Source organism: Miscanthus floridulus, chromosome 13 (genome assembly GCF_019320115.1).
Source record: "Miscanthus floridulus cultivar M001 chromosome 13, ASM1932011v1, whole genome shotgun sequence".
Taxonomy (NCBI): Eukaryota; Viridiplantae; Streptophyta; class Magnoliopsida; order Poales; family Poaceae; genus Miscanthus; species Miscanthus floridulus.
This window is the reverse complement of record NC_089592.1, coordinates 43,525,380-43,546,180: the sequence shown is the minus strand read 5'-3', so window position 1 is coordinate 43,546,180 and position 20,801 is coordinate 43,525,380. Positions and strand designations below refer to the sequence as shown.

At 41.3% G+C, this 20,801-nt stretch overlaps 1 pseudogene; it reads right to left on the bottom strand.

Moving 5' to 3' along the window:
• Positions 1 to 18,255: 18,255 nt before the first annotated feature.
• Positions 18,256 to 19,756, bottom strand: LOC136499764 (uncharacterized; annotated as a pseudogene).
• Positions 19,757 to 20,801: the final 1,045 nt, after the last annotated feature.

Below are 20,801 nucleotides of genomic sequence, written 5' to 3'. Positions count from 1 at the left end.
TCACATTCAAGGGATGACACCTAGGACATGTAATCCACCTCCATAGCTGAGTGAGCCTCCATGTGCATGTGTTCAACTTTAGCAGCCATGGTCTCTAAGCCTAGGAGCATAGATTTGTAGTCAGCAAGCTCATCATGGAGGCACTTCACCTGAGCCGACTCCACTATCACTAATCATATCAGTCAAAAATTCATAAGCAATCATGGCATAAAATGCTCGGGCAAGGGAAAGGTTACCTTGGATTACTTTCATAGCTTTTCCATTCCCCCTAGGTGAGCTCCACCTTCTGCATCTCGCTCTAATATGTAGAGCTTGAGGAATGAAGGGCGGCCTTCTCCCATGATAGGCCAATGATTGCAACAGCAACAGCTGAAAGGCCAAACAAATCCCAACAAGCCTTCAATGGAAATAGGATGACGAGATTCTGGTAGAAATGTTACCTTGAGCCTCATCCTAATGGTGCTTCTAGATTGCCACCTCCTTCTCTAGCTCAACTATCCTCACTTGGGCCGCTATGTCTGGGTTGGGGAACCTATCCCATATGAACACAAATTTAGCTGAGGAATTCTTCTGAATATGCAACAAGAACAAGACAACATAAGTCTTAGCTTCATTCAAAATGAATCAACCCAAGACTCAGAGGGCTTAGACCCATCTAGTCCACTATGTGGCCTCGAGCAAATCACAACAGAGACAACTTCTTGATGGTCTCATTGGGTAGGCGTTCGGGGGCTAGAAGGTAAATTAAACACCCAGCAAAAATCATACCTCCAAGGCAGCACCAATGGAGTCTCTATAGGAGGTACCCTTCACGTTCACAGCATTAGCTAGGGTCTGCAGCATAGCTGCTAGGTTATCTACAAACCTCGCATCCCTTCCAGCTCCCGACAACCGGAGTCAAAGCAACGATGCTCTTCGGGATCGTTGAACAAGCATTCGCCTTCAGTGTTGAAATCTTGTAGTGATGGCCCTTGCCCCGCCTAGCTCAAACAGGGCCTAGATGCAACCAGGTTGGCATCATCCACCTAAGGGGGCAAATCTACATGCCTCAATCTCCATTCAGGATTGTCCCATAGCAGAATGCTAGAGGACATTCCCAAAGGATCTGGCAGGTGTGTAGACTCATCAATAGGCTATTTTCCTCAGGTATCAAGACTTGAAGCCTAAGCAGGGTCACCTCACATAGTTTCTCTTTGGTCATCTGAGATGCGTGCTCTTGCGCACTCTCTAGTGGTGGTGTGCCTATGCCAAAATGAGCCATCATATCATTAAGGGTGGTCTTGACCCAAACTTCATTCTCTAGATTATTCTTCGCCAAGTCCTCACTCTCATTTCGGGAAGCTACTGACGGCACAGCTTGGCTATTGGTGGTTCTTAACTCCTATTTTCACTAGCCAACTTTACATAAAATCCATACAAACAAACACCAAAACTTAGTAAATAGGGTTTATAACTAACAAGTTCCACAAGTTTTAGTGATTCATCATTTGCAGGAGGACATGTAAGAATAACACAACAAATGTACCTAAAGTGGACAAGAAATACAACAATACAAACACCCAACATGAGCCCAAGGGGAGAAGGCCCAAAACTAGGAAAAATAGGGCCCAAAAGAGAGGAGAACAAGGACAAACCCAAATCAAATCACCTCATCTCTGCGCGAAACCCACATAGGCTCACTCAAGAGGACCAAGGAGATCACCCACCAAAGATAGGCTTGTTTGGCCTTACTTGGCATGCGGCCGCACCCCTAGTGGCCCCGTTTAGGCCCAAACTTTGCGGGATGCCTCTTACCACCTCTCTATGGTCGGTTGCATGGGTATCGCGGTAAAATTAATGCTCAAGATGATGCTTTGGTTATTTTAGGAAGGAATCAAGGGAATATGCCATGGGACATTCCCTCCTCTCCACATATAAAAGGAGGCCACCCCCTCCACGTTTGAACAACACCTCAAGGAAAAGAGCTACACCACAAGAGCACCACTCCAAAGGGCTTAGGCCCTAGATAGCTAGAGTTGTGTAGTAGAGCGAGATGTGAGGGAGAGCTCGGGGAAGTGCCAGACTTGTTGGTGTCTCCCCGTCTTGTACATCAACAAACACCTACGATGTACTTCATCAGGTTCTCCCGCTAAGTGAGTGTTCATGGTTCTTTTGGTTATAATGTCTTTTGATTAGTAAGCTTTACTCTTACTTGTTTGTGGGTTCATCGTCTGTCCTTGTGGCAGATACTCTAGTAGGGGGCTCTCGATAGAGATGGATCACCCTATACGACGCTATAGTAGTAGTTGATAGCATAGATGTAGTGTCTAGGCTAGAGGCTACCATCGTTTGCCTCGTACTCTATGGTTGAGGGGTAGGCGGTAGGTGGTGATACCCCTAGTCCATCCCTTATAATCCCCCACGTCTAGGTATGGTGTATAGCTATAGGCCGGCAACACTTGGTAGACAAGGTGTTCTTCGATGTCCGAAGTAAGCAAGTAAAAGTAGAGTTTATCTATCCTTAGACCCTATAACCATAGGAATCCATCTCTACCCTCTACCTACTCTACCCTTATGTTATCCTTGAACAAACTAGCTATAAGGGTACCTCCATTCCCTGTGGAAAATACAATACCCCAAATACTTCTGGGTGAAGTGCTACAATGGTAATTTTATGCGCTTGCAGATTATTTCTATATGCGTTAAGAAAAACCAACAAGCATTTCTGGCGTCATTGCCAGGGAACGGTTGCTATATTTTCTTTGAACCTAGTTCATCCTCAGTATCTGTATCTTTTATCTTTTCTTTTATAAAAACAAAAATATTTCTTTTATCCTTTATATCATGAAGCCAACTTCAAATTCTAACCTTTCGGCTTCAAAGGGGGAGTTCCTTGAGCCACCACCAAAACCAACGCTTCCATCTAGCTGTGAACTCCACCCTAGCTTAATAGCCATGGTTTGGGCACAACACTTCTTAGGGCATGATAATGAAAACCCTTGCCAACTCCTGCAAGAGTTTGAGCACATGTGTTCATGCCTAAGCATCTCAGGCATGACATAAGAAACTCTAAAGTGGAAATTGTTTCCGTTTTCTCTCATAGAGAAGGCGAAGCAATGGTACACACTTGCCGTAGAAAGTACGAATGGAAACTAGGATAAACTTAAAGACAAGTTTTACCTTGCATTCTTCCCTATGTCCCGTATCAACTCTCTACAAAGGGCAATCCTCCACTTTGAGTAGTATGAGAAGGAGTCTATAGGTATAGCCTGGGCTAGGTTTTCAAAATTAATACATGCTGGCCTAGATCTATCTTTACCCGACAGCATATTATTGCGCCTCTTTTGTTCGGGTATTGACATTGATGCTGACCTATGCCTAGACATGACAGCCAAAGGCCGGTTTACACACAAACCTATGATGAAACAAGTGAAATACCTTGAAAACTTCCTAAAAAGACACACTTCCTCCATCATGGAAACTAGAACCCTCCAAGCCAAAGTCATGTTGAGTGTTGAGGAGTCCTCATCAGTCGAATCCAAACACATACCACCCTTAGATTCGACTCATGAGCCCTCACCCGAACCACGAACACCGAAGGAAAGAATACTTCATCCTTTGGAGTTTCCTATTGAATTCGAGGATTATGGCAATCCCTCAAAACACTTTTGGCACAATCTTCATGAGGAAGCTTTCCCTAAGATAGAACCGTTGAAGGAATGGTTAATGGAAGTGAAATGTTCTTTCGAAGCAATTCAGATTCTTTCACCTGCCATAACCATGTCTTGTTCATTGAGGGGAACAAACATAGAAGCCTTGGACAACCCTACGATCGAGACTAGTATCATGTCTGAATTCCTTGCGGAAACCCTTTTGGGTAAAATGCCACTAGTCTCGGCCAACAAACCCTTCAAAAGTTCATCAGGGCTCATCTTCGAGTGTTGTGGGATTGTTAGGGCTGTGCCCATCATAATAGACAAAACTGAGGTTCACTTAGATTTCCACATCTTTATGATCCTTCAGTTTGATCTTCTTATAGGCTACCCTCTTGAAAATCTTTTCCAAGAAAAACCTTCCCATGGGATCCTTAATGAAGAATTTGGGAAAATTGCTTCCACCACTTACCTAGAAATTCCAATGGTGGAGCATCATACCAGCCATGACCAGTTCGAGGAGGTGAAGTTCATTTCCCCATTCATTTCACATCCTTGTGAAATAGAACGTTCATCATCACCCTCTCTTGAATCAAAACTATGTCCCTCTAGCCATGAAAACATTGTTCTCAATGGTGGTCGAGATTCAACGATGATCCTACATGATATATCTCTTGAGAATAAAAACTTTTACGCCATGGACATGTTGTTTAGTACCTCATGCTCCTATGAGGATTCTATCCATCTCCTAATCCTTGTTTCAAAAACATTTATGAGAATGGTTATGGATGCATATGTTTATCAGAAATATTGCAGATCTCGTGGATCCACTATAGTACTAACCTTGCAGCTTGAACAATGATGCTAAATGCTTGGGAACTAAACCACATTGATTGCTACAAGACAAAGTTCCTAGGGTCAAGCTTATGACCATAAATAAAGCACTATCGAGAAACTCCCTAGGTTATCATAAAAAACTAAATGTTCACCAACTCCTTTAACTCATGTTTGTGTCCATATGGATCTAACTTAATCATGCAAATTCATGTTGTCCTTGTTTATGATATATGCTCTGGTTTGGATGCAATCGTGCATGGCACATCCATGGGCCTTTTTAGATTAAGCATGGTGCTTAGGTTAAAATTGTCTTCTTTAATCAAAATTAGACATGGTGTTAGTTAATGAACTTTGAGTAATTATTTTTATAACCAATGGAAGTAATTATAATGGAGATGAATCAAGGCTATGATTAAAGTTGCAACCTTACTTTAGCTCTACTTGAGTTATACCAAAAAAATAAAAATAAAAAGTTGGGTGAACAAGTTTTTAATAATAATAAAGTACAATAAATAAATAAAAATATAAAAAATAAAGATAATAATAATAATTAAAAAATATTTAGTCTCCTCGGTGTTCAAACTGGTAGAACCCTTGCTCGTTTCTAGTTTTTGTTTCTTTGTCTAATAAAATAGGTACCAGAATAATTGTGGGGGAGATCTGTCATGCATTACGAATAGACTTCGAGATCTCCCACCAACACATTGCACAACATCGGGCAATCCAACGTATAGAAGGATGGAACAGATGGCCCTAGAGAGGATTGGCTGAATCACTAGTTTAGCCAAACCATCTCTGACTCCCCGTAGCTTCTTCACCTTCGACGATGGTTCGTGCAACATTACCCCTTGTCTCTCCAAAATTTTGAAATTTAAAATTGAACAAATTAAAGAATATAAAATAAATGTCTCGATGTTATCCTTTGATTAAATTTGCATACTCTTTATTCCTCACCAATATTCCTATAACTTGTGAACAGTCATTATAGGGACCCCACTTTATCTAAGTAATTGGAATATGAGATATAGTAGGATGATATGAAACTTGCTCTTTCTTGCAAAGTACTTGGGATTTATCATCGAAAAAACAAATTTCAAACAGCATGTTCCTCGAACGATATGCAAAATTCTCACCAAAGCTATATATGTTTATACATGACATAAAGCCTTCTACATATGCCACTTATTTTGTGTTGAATTTTGTCAAGTTCTTTGACCCCTGTTGAGAGATTTTTCATGCTCCGAAGATCAAAAATCACGTGCACGCCACAAATAATTGCTGCTTCTACACTGGAAGTACGCAAAAATATGCTATCCATCACCACCAAATAAAATACTCTATGCTCTAAATATATGACCTCTATAAGCATATGTCTAGTAAAAGAAACAGGAAGGCTATGCAAAAGTATCTGAAAAAAAGAGAGGGACACATGAAGGTCCCAAAGTATTGAAAAAAAATGGGACACATGAAGATCCCAAAGTATTTTAAAAAATGATGAGCACATGAAGGCTCATAGAAAGAAAAATAATAATGATAGCCATGTCTCCAAATAAAAAGGTAGAGAAAAAACATATCAAATAGAGGAGTATAGTTCCACCATTTTCCATACACATGCACACTTTTTATCTAAGATTATGACACTTCTCTCCAATGGATCTGGAATTTGGCTTTACAACATATTCAAGGTAAGTGTGCCACAAAATTTCATCCCTACCAAGCTCCATATAAGACTTTAGATGTAGGATGATAAAAAAGAAGGCAAACATCAAAGATATGCCTTGGTGAGGAACCACTTACATATATGAGTGACATGGGAGAATCATTCGAGGAACACAAGCTAACTTTACATTTTTTTAAAATCAAGCAAAAACCCAAGTTCCTGAGCATGAGTAGAGTAAGAAGATCTGCATCCAAATTGTTCCATTATCTAATTGGCCAATTGCTCAAGGTATTGTGGTAGACACTTAGAAGTTCATAGGTTCAGGTGAAGTTTGGAATAACTTGTATGCAGATATCATATCAAGGAGATGACCCATCTTAGTCCTCAAAACTTTACTCGAGGATAAGCAAAGGACTCAATGTGGGGGAGCTTGTTGGCGGTGCTTAACTTCTATTTTCATCCACCAACTTTACATAAAATCCATACAAACAAACACCAAAACTTAGTAAATAGGGTTTATAACTAACAAGTTCCACAAGTTTTGGCAGTTTCATCATTTGCAGGAGGACATGTTGGAATAACACAAGAAATGTACCTAAAGTGGAAAAGAAATACAGCAACACAAACACCTGACATGAGCCCAAGGGGGAGAAGGCCCACAACTAGGCAAAATAGGGCCCAAAAGAGAGGAGAATAAGGACAAACCCAAACCAAATCACCTCATCTCCGCGCACAACCCATATAGGCTGACTTAAGAGGACCAATGGAAATCACCCACCGAAGATGGGCTTGTTTGGCCTAATTGGGGTACGGCCGCATCCCTAGTGGCCCCGTTCAGGCCCAAACTTTGTGGGATGCCTCTTACCACCTCTCTATGATCGGTTGCTTGGGTATCACGGTAAAATTAATGCTCAAGATGATGGTTTGGTTATTTGAGGAAGGAATCAAAGGAATGCGCCATGGGACATTCCCTCCTCTCTAGCTATAAAAGGAGGCCACCCCTCCACATTTGAACAACACCTCAAGGAAAAGAGCTGCACCACAAGAGCACCACTCCAAAGGGCATAGGCCCTAGATAGCTAGAGTTGTGTAATAGGGAGAGATGTGAGGGAGAGCTCGGGGAAGTGCCGGACTTGTCGATGTCTCCCCGTATTTTACCTCAATGAACACCTACGCTGTACTTCGTCAGGTTCTCCCGCTAAGTGAGTGTTTGTGGTTCTTTGGTTATAATGTCTTTTGATTAGTTAAGCTTTACTCTTACTTGTTTGTGAGTTCATCATCCGTCCTTGTGGCGGATACTCTAGTAGAGGGCTCCCGATAGAGACGGATCACCATGTATGATGCTAGAGTAGTAGTCGATAGCGTAGACGTGGTGTCTAGGCTAAAGGCTACCATCGTTTGCCTTGTATTACACAATTGAGGGGTAGACGACGGGTTGTGATAGCCCTATCCATCCCTTGTAATCCCCCATGCCCGGGTATGGCGTAGAGCTATAGGCCAGGCAATGCTTGACGGACCAGGTGTTCTTTGGTGCCCGAAGTAAGCAAGTAAAAGTAGAGTTTATCTATCCTTTGACCCTAGAACCATAGGAATCCATCTGTACCATCTACCTACTCTACCCTTGTGTTATCCTTGGATGAACTAGCTAGAAGAGTACCTCCGTTCCCTGTGGAAAATACAATACCCTAAATACTTTTGGGTGAAGTGCTACAATGGTAATTTTGTGCGCTTGTGGATTATTTCTATATGTGTTAAGAAATACCAACAAGCATTTCTGTTGCCATTATCGAGGAATGGTAGTTATATTTTCTTTGAACCTAGTTTGTCCTCGTAATTGTATCTTTTATAAAAACAAAAATATTTCTTTTATCCTTTATATCATGAAGCCAAATTCAAATTCTAACCTTTTGGTTTCAAAGGGGGAGTTCCTTGAGCCACCACCAAAACCAACCCTTCCATCTAGCTGCGAACTCCACACTGGCTTAATAGCCATGGTTCGGGCACAACCCTTCTCAGAGCATGATAATGAAAACCCTTGACAACACCTGCACGAGTTTGAGGACATGTGTTCATGCCTGAGCATCTTAGGCATGATACAAGAAACTCTAAAGTGGAAATTGTTTCCCTTTTCTCTCATAGAGAAGGTGAAGCAATGGTACACACTTGGCTTAGAAAGTATGAATGGAGACTAGGATAAACTTAAAGACAAGTTTTACCTTGCATTCTTCCCTATGTCCTTGTATCGACTCTCTACCAAGGGCGATCCTCCACTTTGAGCAGTATGAGGAGTCCATAGGTACAACATGGGCTAGGTTTTCAAAATTAATACATGCCGACCCAGACTTGTCTTTATCCGATAGTGTATTGTTGCCTCTCTTTTGTTTGGGTATTGACATATATGCTGACCTATGCCTAGACAAGACTGCTGAAGGTTGGTTTACACACAAACCTATGACTGAAACAGGTGACATACCTTGAAAACTTCCTAAAAAGAAACACTTCCTCCATCATGGAAACTAGAACCCTCCAAGCGAAAGTCATGTCAAGTGTTATGGAGTCCTCATCAGTCAAATCCAAACACATACCACCCTTAGATTCGACTCATGATCCCTCACCCGAACCACGAACACCGAAGGAAAGAATACTTCATCCCTTGGAGTTCCCTATTGAATTCAAGGATTATGGCAATACCTCAAAACACTTTTGGCACAATCCTCATGAGGAAGTTTTCCCCAAGATAGAACCATCGAAGCAATGGTTAATGGAAGTGAAACATTCTTCCAAAGCAATTTGGATTCTTTCACCTTCTACAACCATGCCTTATTCATTGAGAGGAACAAACATAGAAGCCTTGGACAACCCCACGGTCAAGACTAGTATCATGTCTGAATTCTTGACCAACAAACTCTTCAAAAGTCCATCAGGACTCATCTTCAAGTGTTGTGGGATTGCTAGGGCCGTGCTCATCATAATAGAAAAACTAAGGTTCACTTAGATTTACACATCTTAGCGATCCTTGAATTCGATCTTCTTATTGGCTATCCTCCTAAAAATCTTTTCCAAGAAAAACCTTCCCATAGGATCCTTAATGAAGAATTTGGGAAAATTGTTTCCACCACTTACCTAGAAATTCCAATGGCAAAGCATCATTCCAGCCATGACCTGTTCGAGGAGATAAAGTTCATTTCAAATCCTTGTGAAATAGAACATTCATCACCACCCCCTCTTGAATCAAAACCATGTCCCTCTGACCATCAAAACATTATTTTCGAGGGTGGTCAAGATTCAATGATGATCCTGCATGATATCTCTCTTGAGAACAAAAACTTTTGTGCCATGGACATGTTGTTTAGTACCCCGTGCTCCTACAAAGATTCCAACCATCTCCTGATCCTCGTTTCAAACTTTTATGAGATTGATTGTGGATGCATATGTTTATCAGAAATATTACTAACTCATGGATGCACTATAGTACTAACCTAGCAGCTGGACGATGATGCTAAATGCTTGGTGGTGAAGCTGGGAACTAAACCACCATTGATTGCTGCAAGATAAAGTTTCCAGGGTCAAGCTTATAACCATAAACAAAGCACTGCTATGAAATTCCCCAGATTATCATAAAAAACTAAATGTTCACCAACTCCTTTAACTCATGTTTGTCTCTATATGGATATAACTTGATCATGCAAATTCATACCGTCCTTGTTGATGATATATGCTTAGGTTTGGATGCAATCGTGCATGGTACATCTATAGAACTTTTTAAATTAAGCATAGTGCTTAGGTTAAAATGGTCTTCTTTAATCAAAATTAGACATGGTGTTAGTTTAATGAACTTTGAGTAATTATTTTCATAACCAATGGAAGTAATTATAATGGAGATGAATCAAGGCTATGATTAAAGTTGCAACCTTACTTTAGCTTTGCTTGAGTTATAACAAAAAAATAAAAATAAAAAGTTGGGTGAACAAGTTTTTAATAATAATAAAGTAAAATAAATAAATAAAAATAAAAACAATAATGATAATAATAATAATTAAAAAAATATTTAGGCTCCTCGGTGTTCATACCGGTAGAACCCTTGCTTGTTTCTAGTTTTTGTTTCTGTCTAATAAAACAAGTATTAGAATAATTGTGGGGGAGATCTCTCATGCATTACGAATAGACTTCGAGATCTCCCACCAACACATTGTACAACATCGGGCAATCCAACATACAGAAGGATGGAACAGATGGCCCTAGAGAGGATTGGCTGAATCACTGGTTTAGCCAAACCATCTCTGACTCTTCGTAGCTTCTTCATCTTCGACGATGGTTCGTGCAATATTACCCCTCATCTCTTCAAAATTTTGAAATTTAAAATTAAACAAATTAAAAATATAAAACAAATGTCTCCATGTTATCCTTTGATTAAATTTGCATACTCTTTATTCCTCACCAATATTCCTATAACTTGTGAACACTCGTTATAGGGACCCCGCTTTATCTAACTAATTGGAATACGAGATATAGTAGGATCATATGAAACTTGCTCTCTCTTGCAAAGTAGTTGAGATTTATCTTTGAAAACCCAAAATTCAAACAACATGTTCCTCGATTGATATGCAAAATTCCCATGAAAGCCATATATGTTTATACATGACATAAAGCCTTCTACATATGCCACTTATTTTGTGTTGAGTTTTGTCAAGTTCTTTGACCCCTGTTGAGAGATTTTTCATGCTCCCAAAATCAAAAATCACGTGCACACCACAAATAACTGATGGTTTTCAGTAGGAAAATAATTGCTTAAATACTAGAAATTAAAGAACATGAACAAACGTTTTCTCATTTTAATCTGTAGCGAAATTTTGTAACTAGTCTTTCTCCCTCATGCTAACTCTAAATGTCGTGATTCTTTTTCCTAAATGTTTTTAAAATAATGCTCTATCAATTTATTGTGTTCTTGCAGCTATTATTTTTGTTATCTTTTCATGTGACTTTTCTATCAATTCAAAATTTGAATTTTAAAAAATAGCAACCTCAAATAACATTTTGAAGCAGTAAATGACTTCAGCTGAAAAAGTCATGAACATAAAAGTTGTAGAACTGATCAAGATATACAACTTTTATTTTGGTTATTTGTTCATCCGATAAAGTGATAGTAATATTGTTTACAAATTTTACATATCTCCCTTATAATTTTACTATCACTTTGTCGGATGAACAAATAACGAAAATAAAAGTTGTATATCTTGAGGAGTTGTATAACTTTTATGTTCATGACTTTTTCAACTGAAATCATTTACTCTTTGAAAATATTGTTTCAAGTCGATATTTTTTGAAATTCAAATTTTTAATTGATAAAATAAAGTCACATGAAAAGATGACCAAAATGAAAGTTGTAGATCTGAAAAGTTATAGAACTTTGTAATTGATAACTTTTTCACTTGAAATCATTTACTACTCCAAAATTGTAGAATTTCATAAAATTTCTAGAAAGAAAAAAAAAGACAAAAGAAAAAGAGATCCACGATTTCTTATTCGGCCCACGATTTCCAGTTCGGCCCATGATTTTATGTCCGTTGATCCACGGTCGGATGGATGAGATCTGCGTATAACTCAAACCCTAACTTCTTATCCCTCCCCCCCCCCCACACCCCCCCCACCCCCACCCACCCACCCCACACACCCCGACACCGCGAGCCGCCACATGGCCCTGCCGCGCGGCGCAAGCACGCCTCCCCGCCCCCCCAACCCCCCGGCGCGTGAGCGCGTTGTCCGCGCGCGCCGACGTCCTCCCCACAACCCCGCACCGCGCCTCTCGCCGCACCCTGCAGCCCTGCACCGCCGCACCAGGCCTACACCGCCGCACCATGCCCGCCCAGTGTCGCGATCCAGCGAGCCTCGAGACGCGGGCAGCCGATGTCGTGGCGCGAGCAACAGGCCAGCCTCGACGCGACGATGCCCTAGTGATGATGTGCTCGCCGGATCTCGCTGAGGAGGATGTGGGTCGTCTTCCGCTGGGGCTGCGTCGATCTATGAACGGCGGCGGCATCAAGGTATGAGTAGTCCAGATCTGCGGCCGACCTCTCTCCCTCACTTGCTGCAGCGTCGGTGAGGCTGCCACTCACAGCTGCGGCGGCGGCCCTCCCACTCGCAGGCTAGCAGCGGCGGCGCTACCAGTCGCTTGCGGCGGTGACCGCAGGCAAGGAGAGCTCGAGCTGTGGCCCTTCATAGGTACGTAGTAGTAGCCTTCAATGCCATCACTCAAATCCAAATGTTTGTTTGTCTCGATTGTGTACAGATAGTCATGGATTTAGTGGGATTTAAGTGAATCTACTTTTTCTAGGTTTGCCTCAACTGTTTAGAGTAGTGAATCTGCTCACTCCAGGAAGCAGCAGCCATCGACAATCAGCAGTTCAGCAGCGGCCATGTTTCACTGCTAGCTGTAATGCAGATTCTTATGGCTTGGTGGATCTATTCTTGTGTGGATAATATTTGTATGTAAGGGGCAAAGGTTCAATTTTTCTCTGTCCAAACTACAATGACCAATTAGCCAATTAGTGGTAGGCTGTGATCTGTGATGTGCCTGCATATATGAAACTATGAACTAATTTTTTTGTCACTAGATTGACTTGGACTTGGTTGTACTAGCTAGCTTGATTATGTACTTGCTGCTAGCTACACTGTCATTCTGTTACAGGCATATATGATTTTTGCTAACCCTGTTTATCAAATAAGTTGTGCTGCAGTTTGCTACCTCTGTTTATCAAATAGTTATGCTGCAGTTTTGATACCTGTTTAGCAAATAGTCTATCGTCTCTGTTCTATCCATGTGAAGGTCCCAGCAGAGGCTTGATCTGAAAGTATGAGAGCTTTCTAACACTATGTATGATTTCTGGATGTCTTTTGACGTTCGCATTTCTAAGAAAGGATACAATCTGAATCTGTCAAGATTATACAATCAAGTAGCAGTGCTTCTAGTTGAATTACATATCCTTAGTTTTGGGCCATTTGATCAGCTGGGGATTTTGGGTTCAAATGATCAGTTGTGTTATTTTGTGACTATCAGAAATATAAATGGTGTGACTGCAAATTTAGTTTGGGCTGTTTCAATGGTTATACACACACAAAGTGCAATGCCTTTTCATTTCTAAAACGAAGATTGAGCCCCCCTTGGTTGGCTTAGTAGCTAAACTAGAGTACTAGTGCCCGATTGTCTTGATCTCGCCATTGTCATGATAGCACTAGATTTGGCATTAGCATGATAATTTCTTTCTTTACAGATTTGATTTTTTCTATGCCTACTAGTACCTTCATCTCAATATGTTCTTTAGCTGACATTAGCATGATAATTGAACCTATTTTGTTTCAAGTTAACTTTGACCATCACTATAATTTACATTACCTTGCAGCCGTGTTCTTAGCCTATTCTATAACTTCATTCATTTTGTGATCACTAGGAATATAAGTTTGGCTAGCGCTTTGAACGCATATGTTGTAATGAAGTTTGGATCCAGAAGGCGTACAGCAGAGATTTGAGAGGCAGTGAAGATGACAACATAAATTGCAGCCACGAAGAGGATGACGACATAAGTATGTATATGTGCTATATATATGTATGTGCTAGAACTTATTATGTTGAATGGCTAGGACTATGAGCCAATTGTGCCTTTTAGTGTAATGGTTGGACACGGATGAAGTAGGAATATATTGGGATTGGAATCAGATGCATATATGCATGTATTGGAATTTATTGTATTTGTGTGTTGGATTGACATTTGGACCATATGTGTGCATTTGGAATTTGGATTGAGATGCTCCCAGTGGGTAAATTTCATGGTGGTTTGTACTCTCATGAAACAACTTGTTTTCGTGGTGGTGTTCTCTCACAAAATACTATATTTTCTATGTGTTTGTGTGACTCACGAAATCTATTTCATGAGGGTGATTCACACGAAATAACAAACTTTCACGAAATCCATTTCATGGCGGTGACTCATGAAATCATTTCATGATGGTGACCTCTCATGAAATACCACAAAAAGCCATCATGAAAACATTGATGCAAACTTGGTGGCAATGTTGTTTTCATGAGTGTGGCCGTCACGAACTCCCCCCAGAAAAATAATTTGTGGCGGTGAACTCATGAAAGTGGTATTTTCGTGTGTCTATTATTGTGAGAGTTGATGCATGACGGTGTACCCTCACGTATTATTTTCGTGAGAGTAAAACCATATTTCATGACGTGTTTTGCAATCTCATGAAATATCTGGATTCTGGTAGTGCATGTCATTCCTCATACCTGTGGATTTTCAAGTGGCTACCATGACGCCTTGAGCGGTTGAAAAGTGAAACGGTTTTGACACCAAGTCATCACTATCTCCCATGAAACATACTTGGAGTTTTTTGTGAATTTTGCAAATGAAAAGCTCAAACTTCTCCTCAAATGGTACATTCAAGTCGCTCAATGGTGTATGTATCCTCTCCAAGGCATTGGTGTTTTGCCTTACTTCGTACTTCTGACAATCTTATGTGAAGTTGGGTAGGATAAGAATAAAGCACACTTGCATTGCACATATTGCTAAGTCAAACAATGGATCCATGGAGAAACATGTCATACCTCTAGATCAAGATGTGCATGTGTGTGGAAACATGGTGATCATGATTACTCCTTAGCATGGTATGATTTTTTCTCCATCTTTTATTTGAGAGCATGGCTATGTTTCTTCTTTTTTTCAATACTTTTGCATTGCCCATGCCTCATTTGTGAGAATGATGGAGAAAGATCATGCTTGAAAACATGGAGTATTTATTTGGTGGAAGTGGAAAAGCATGTTTTTGCTTACTTCCAATGTACAAGTATAGTATATATTTGGTGGAGTGTACGTGATCTTGATCTTGGGGCATGATAAATTTCTCAACATATGTCAACAAAGTTTGACAAAGCTCAATACAAAGACAAGTAGCATATGTGAAAGGTTTTCAGCATGTAACATGATACTTGGCTTTGGTAGGAAATCTCACCATAAAGAAGTGAGGCTATTGGTATTGATGTTTTATGAAAACAATAAATCTCCAAGAGCTTACATAGAAAAGATAGGATTTCTTTAGTCTTTACCATATCTCACCTCACAACAACTTAGTTGACATGTTTTCCTAATAAAGATATGTGTCCACAAGTAACAAGTATATGAACTAGGAACAAAATTTATGTTGGCCAACCTTTATAAAGTCAAGTTCACAGTTTGGCATGGTTTTATTTCACATTTTAAGTTTGATTAACATGTATAACATTTTAAACACAATCAAACTTGTAGGAACAAAGCAGAGGTGAGCATAGGGAGTGCAAACTAGCATGTTGAAGGGACGAGGGCTTGAGAGGAGGCAGAGCGGAGTCGGGTGATGAGCCCATTGCTCCTCAAATTACTTCAGCGCGTGAAGAGACAAATTATTTAACTATGCAGTTTGGTTCGTTGTCCTTTGATATTAACGTGGAGTGAAGAGTTATATCTACCAAGCTAATATTTAAAAGAGATAATTTTTAACAAAAGAATAGAAGGGAGGAAGCAAAGAAAACATATCAATATCTATGGACGTCATAATCATTGATGCAGCAGCCTAGTAGTTCTGGTCATGATTGGCTTAGTCCATCATATTTATTATAGTAAGTTATTTTCGTGCCGGATTTAATTAGTTGTTTATTTGCTAAAAGGTTAGGACTTGGTGCTTGAGTCCTACGCTAGTTGGATTGGCCTGGACGTGCTTAGTTTGGGTTAGAGTCGGACTTTGGCTTGGCCAAAGCCTGGTGCGTCAGGTCAAACCAGGTGAGTCCGTTTGAGCACCTGCGTGTGCTATATTGGCCAGGTGTCGGCCGTGTAAGGCATATTGGATTTTATTTTGTGTGTGTTTCGTCTAGGGTTTCTCATACGAACAGTGAGAGGATGTCTCCTCTCATCTACCCTGTCGATCCGTCCGAATTGAGAATTGTGCGCGATCAAGTTTCGTCTTGGGCGCGTCCTGGATTTTTGTAGAATCCCCGTCTTCTGATTGTGGTTCGTCGTGGCTGCGGATGGAAGAAGTTATCTAGGGTTTGGATTGCAACCATTGTAAGCTGAACCATTTATATTGCTATCCCTGGTGTTTGATCTCAGAAGAATTATTTGGTCCACGGTTGTTGCTGAGTCTTCCGGTGGGACGATTGCTGCTTCTTTGTTGCTTTGGGAGATCATTCTAGATTAAATTATTATTGCGTACTGTGCTTCGTGAGTTCGTATTTGGTTCCTTCCGTGACCTGCCTTTGCCATTAACTGTGATTGGTCGGGCCTGCTAATATATACACTGAATACTCCCGAGAGCATATTTGTTCCTTCCTGATTACCTGTGCTAGTTGAGGGGAATTATATTGCTGCAGCTATTCGTTCGTATATAATCCAGAAATTTATATTCAGTTTATCTTGTACCGTGAAAGATCAGGAAAATATTCGGGCATTGTAGGTGTGTCCTTATCATTTGGTATCAGCTTCTGGGTTGCTTACGATGCATTCGAGTTTGTTCAATGGCTGATTATAGTCTTGCTAACAAAGAAATTAAGTGTGTGCCAACACTTTATTTAATATCCTATGATGCCCGTTACTATGATTGGGAGGATGCAATGGAGGATTTCTTTCGGGGTTGTGGACTCGCGTCACACATGCAGCTGTTCTTTGCAAAGAAGACATTTTCTGATAATCTTTCTATGTGGTGGCGGGAATTACATAAAGGACACATCATGAGAGGTGAAGAACCTTGCAAGACATGGAATGATATGAAAGCTGTGCTACGGCGCCAAATTGCTCCTCCGCTTGAGTCAAAGAAGAAGGTAGCTACTGTTTGTGCACAAAATCCCCAAGGCACTAAGGAAAATGTGCGCTTATCATGGGCTGATTCTATTGCAGGAGATGCGTACCTTCCTGCTTTTAACTGGCCAGCTGGTGATATTAATTCTTATAATAAGAAGCTGGGTTATGGTGTTAGTTATGGCAAGTCTGTGCATGCTGAATTTATTTCTTCCGCTACAATAAAGCAAGCTAACAGTCACAATAATTATGGTGACAAGTTATCTGCTTGTGCTCGCAGTTCTCTTGGTCCCAAAAAAAAGTGTGGCAGAAAAAGAAAGTCAATATGTTGATAATCATAAGTTCATGGTGCATGTTAAAAAGTCGGAGGATATTATTACATATTTTATGTTGCCAAGGAGCCCGAGAAGAAATGTGCTCGTGTTACTAATATTATTCCTCGTATTCAGGAAAACAAAAAGATGTCTGCTACAAAAGAAAAAGTAACTGAACCTAAAGAGGGGTTAATTGCACGAGAGAGATGTAAGCGTGAGTGCTGAAATTTTTTGCGCGCCAGGACAGCAAGCTATGGACTCTTCCTTTGATTCTCCTATAGAGCCATCAATTGATATTTGTTTCTGATGCAGCAAGTGGCTTATCTATGCTAGCTCAACAAGTCAAGCAGGATGGTACTGCTACTAATGTGAAGGGGCAACGCTCTAATATATTTCAGTCAGAATGCAAAATTCAAGACAAGGTATGCAAATTAATTATTGATGGTGGTAGTTTTACGAATGCCATTAGTTCTGATGTTTTGCATTCTTTGTCCTTATATATATGGAGGCTTCCAATGCCATGTTATATGCAATGGATGAATCAGAGTGGCACCCTAAAAATTACTCATAAGGCACGAGTTAAATTATCCATTGGCGATTATGTTGATACAGTTGACTGTGATATCGCACCGGTGAGCGCATGCCATGTATTGTTGGCTCGCCCATGGCAATTTGATCTTGATGCTACTAATGGTGGTCGTTCTAATAATTATTCATTTGTGCACAAGGGAGTTAATCATATGCTCAAACCAATGTCTAAGAGTGCTATTAAGGCTGAGATATTTGCTACTTCAAAAGTCAAGAAAAAGGTTGCTGAAATTACACCAAAGCCGAGGACGGCTTTGATTCAAATGGACGAGAATGATGTGACTTTTCCTGCTCCAATAATTACTGCTAGCACTGTTGCTCTTCCGGTAAATAACGGAGAGGGTAATGCGAACATCAGCCCATCTAGTATGGCTTCTAATGACACGTCTCATCGTTTTAAAATTTCAATTGACAACTCTTTGAAAAGTACTGGTGGTAGCTATGATGATGGAGTTATTACAGCTGGTGTGGTACACTAGTACATTAGAGCTCAGCACTGGCGGTTCCAGAGGTAGCTGCATTATGGGCACTTGTTGACTTGACAAAACACTAGCCAATTGTTGCCTTATCTCAGAATTAGGATTGGACATGATTTCAACCAACATCTATTTCATTTCTTAGCTTAGCCTCCTCCTTAAAATATCTCTCATAGCTTCCTTGTAGCGGTCACATTTTCTATACATATCGGCATGCTCAGGAAATCCATCTTCCAGCCCAACCGAGACAAGACGCCCGCACATGACCGGGGTGTTCTAGGTTACCCAGACCAACAATAAGGATCTCCCTCTCTCTTGATGGCTTGAATGATCCTTCCTTCTGCTTAGCTGCCACGGCCAAAATGTTCTTAACTGCTTCATCGATCATTGGATCTGGCCACGACAAACCAGACGCACTTTCTTGTGGTTTTCGTGCACGAAGCCAGTTTACAGCCCTTTCGGGTACCTCCTCAAACATCACCAGTAACCCTGCCACCTTCCTAGCAGCTTCATCTGCCTACCATTTGGGAATCGCACGCTTGTAACCACCAGTGCCAAGGCGATGGTGGTATATGTTCTTCTTTGCAAGTTCACTATTGGCTTGACTCTTAGATAAGAAGTCTTCTGATGTTTTCTGCTAAACAAAGGTCTTCCACTTAGTTGCTGGAATTTTCGGGTACTTCTTCGTTGCGTCCAACCCTTTCTTTACAAACTTGGTATTCAATTCAGACCTCCACTTATGAAAGCTGATTGCACACTGCCTCATTGCATACTCCTTCGCGACAGCTCATGTCTCGTGATCACCTCGAAAAATAAACCTTGTTCTCAACTTTTTCCACAAGTCCTTTTTGGTTTTCTTCGGCACTAGTTTCCAATTAGAGATTGTGATGTCAAGATTGTCCCTAACAAGGAAACCAATGGCGTTTCGATACTTAGATGCCACCTCTATAGGTTGTAGGGGCTCTTCTTTTGGGCTTATTTCTGTAACAGAATATGTACGATTTGGCCACCTGTTTATGCCCCGATCCCCACGTTTTTGCTTCCTATCTTCGGCGGTGGTCTCAGTTGCCTCTGGTGCAGAATTCGATGCATCTTCCTCCATTTGGTTCCGCAATTGAGAAGTTATCTACAAAGAACAACCAGTCATATATCTATATATATTCGGTACATAGGTATAGATATGAATAACAGCCCATCGTAGCCCTTCATTGAATTTATTAAATTGTACCTCCTCTATTGGATTGTAAGTAGGGTCTCGGGTCTCGGCATGACAAGCCGCCCTATCTATGATAGGGCACGGATCGGATGGTGAACTCCACGATCCACTGGTAGTGGTGGTGGTGTGATGCGAGTCTGATCCATGGGCACCCACCTCATCACCATTGTTTGGTTGGGCACCCGCCTCGCCATCATTGTTTGGAGAACTCATCAAGCTAATTCTAATTTAGTGAAGATTTATTTTTATATAAGCATCGTTTAATAGCACGTACAATATATAAATACATAGCATGAAAATATATGTGCATCTAGAATCGAATGGACATGAAATTTTCATACATAGCATGAATAAGCTACCGTAAATATTAATTTTCATACATACCAAAAACTATTGCAATAAATTAAGCAATATAAAAAATGCTACCCTAGAATTAATTTATTTTATATACAATGTACAAATAATAAAAAGCATAATATAAAACTAATATTCGACCCTAGAACTAATTTATTTTTACAGCAAAAAAACTACCCTAGAATTAATTTTATGATTACAACACATAATATAGAAGTAAAAATGTTGAAACAAGCACTTAATGGGCCCATTAGGGTTTTGGCCCAGGGAAATGTGCCAGATGGGCCATCGAGCGGTCCAGCCATGGTCCATCCGGCCCAGGTACGTGAGTGGTGGTGCGGGGGAAGGCGGCGTGTGGCAGCGTGGGAGTAGGCCGCGCGCTGCCGCAAGGGCACGGGCAGCAGCGCGCGGTGGCGCTGGGGCCGACGTACGGCACATGATAGGAGCATAGAAGGGTGAGATGCATACCTCAGCGCGTGCGGTAGACCTGGACGACGGTGGTATACTTGGACGGCGGCGCGGTCCTCGCTGCAGGCTCCGATGGTGAAGATGCCTTCATGGATGGGCTATGGCCGAGATGGTGTGGCTCTAGCGAGACGAGATGGTGGAGCTCCGAGGTGGGGCTCCTACGCATGTAGAGGCGGGGCTCCTGTGTGGCCAAGACGGCTGGGCTCCAAGACGGGCGAGCTTCATAGTGGCTCTAAGGCGGGCGGGCCTCTGGCCCGGCGAGATAGCAGAGCTCCGAGGTGGGACTCCGGTGTGGCCGAGATGGCGAGGCTCCAAGGCAGGCGGGCCCCAGCGCGGCTCCAAGGCGGGTGGAGCTCCGGCACTGGCGAGACGACAGAGCTCTAAGGTGGGTCTCCGGCTGAGATGGCGGGGCTCCGAGGTGGGTTTTGGCGATGTA